At 44.8% G+C, this 1,984-nt stretch overlaps 1 pseudogene; it reads left to right on the forward strand.

The window, feature by feature from the left end:
• The first annotated feature begins 298 nt into the window (after positions 1–298).
• Positions 299–499, forward strand: LOC141047504 (U2 spliceosomal RNA; annotated as a pseudogene).
• The last annotated feature ends 1,485 nt before the right edge of the window (positions 500–1,984 follow it).

Raw genomic sequence — 1,984 nt, forward strand, 5'->3', positions numbered from 1 at the left:
AGGGACTCTGGTATCACCTATTGGATGTACCAATCTTAGACATCATTATCAATCCTTTATGGAGCATTGCCACATAATTTAGGTTAAAAAGTCAGAGCGGAATCTCCATACTGCTCTTCCAAGTTTTTTCACCTCATTTTCCAAGAAAGCATTGCATTAAAAAAGTCTTCTTATTCCAGCTTTTGACTCTCCGAAAGGAGTAACTTTAACCCTTTGACCTTCTGTCAAAGGCCTCTATTCAAATCAATCCACCCTCTTACCTCCGATGAGGAGGAAAAGCACAATACAACTATATGCAACTACTTCTTGGTCTCTTGGCTAAGATCAAGTGTAGTATCTGTTCTTATGTGTGGGTCTGGCCTAACTTGTTAATGTAGAGTAAATAGACTTAGGCTGTGTGCACACGCTGCGGATTAGGTGCGGATTCATCCGCGCGGATTTTGTAAAATCCGCAGGTCAAAATATCTGCGGTTTTACCTGCGGATTGCTCTGCGGTTTTGCCCTGCGGTTTTTCAGCTCCTCAATGGAGGAGATGGCAAACCGCAGCAGAATTCCCAGAAAGAATTGACACGTCAATTCTTTCTGTGGATTGAAAACCGCAGATAATCCGCGTGAAAAATTCCGCACCGTCTGCACTGCGGTTTTTGATTCCCATAGGGAATCATGGTGCTGTACACCGCAGCAAAAACTGCTGCGGGTCCGCAGCGGCCAAAACCGCTGCGGAACCGCAGCAAAATCCGCAGCGTGTGCACACAGCCTTAGGCTATGTGCACACGCTGCGGATTCACCAGCTGATTTTTCTGTGCGGATCCGCAGGTAAAACCGCAGGTAAAATTAAATTTATCTGCAGATTGGCCAGCGGTTTTCCCCTGCGGTTTGACACCTGGACAATGGAATAGGTGGCAAACAGCAGTGGAATCCGCAGAAAGAATTGACATGTCAATTCTTTCTGTGGATTCAAAACCGCAGCTTTTCCGCAGTGAAAAAACCACAGCATGTGCACTGCAGATTGTAAATCCCATAGATTTACATGGTACTGTACACTGTCTGCAGAACTGCTGCAGATCCACCCACAGAGGCCAAATCCCAGCGGATTCGCAACGTGTACACATACCCTTAGGCTCACTACTTAGTGGCTTATACTGTGTAGTCAACTAGTCAGGGGACTCTAACCCCCAGGATTGAAGCAATAGGCAAAATAGTGTGAGATCCTGAGGTGTAGAAGTGTCTGAGGAGTGGTGACAAGAGGGTGCCTGAACTCACTGGGTGTGGGACCACTCAGCACATTTCCATGCTCTTTACTTTTATTCTTTTGAGCATATACCTTTAAGTTAGGGTGGGTCATTTAGTATTTATTTTAGTTGTTTTCACTGTGTATCCCAGGTTCGGACTGGCCCATAGGGGAACAGGAGAATCCCTTGGTGGGCCCCTGTGCAGATCTGGGCCACCAGCCCCAATGTAGGGCAGTACTTGGTATAATTCACTTGATGCACTTTGTACAGAAAAAAAGCAGCATCTTTTCATTCATTAACCAAACTACCCAGTTTCTTACTCTATAGAGATATAGGTACATTTGTAAATGATGGTAGTGTAATATTTGTATGCAGGTGAAAAGTGGGCCCATCAAAGTCAATGTTACAGGTGGTCGCTTGGCACCCCAGTCCGACACTGGTGTATCCCAATTTCACTGTGTCCTTTGTCCCAAGACTATTCAGGTTGAAGTTCCTGATTGCTCCTCCTGGAGGAGAGGCTACCTTGACTAGTATCTTAGTTACACTTGGAGTGTCTGTCCAGGTAGGTGCTGGGAGCTTGGCATGCTGTCCCAAACCTTAGTAAGGGAAAAACAGCGACCCATGGAGGCTGTTGAAGCATGCCAAAAGTAAATAAAAAGTGTTTAAAAATATTAAAAAAAAACAAGTTCAAATCACCCCCTTTCGTCCCAATCAATATAAAACAATAAAAACAAAATCAAACCTACACATAT

This window comes from Dendrobates tinctorius, unplaced genomic scaffold, assembly GCF_039654945.1.
Source record: "Dendrobates tinctorius isolate UK_male_01 unplaced genomic scaffold, ASM3965494v1 ptg000127l, whole genome shotgun sequence".
NCBI lineage: Eukaryota > Metazoa > Chordata > Amphibia > Anura > Dendrobatidae > Dendrobates > Dendrobates tinctorius.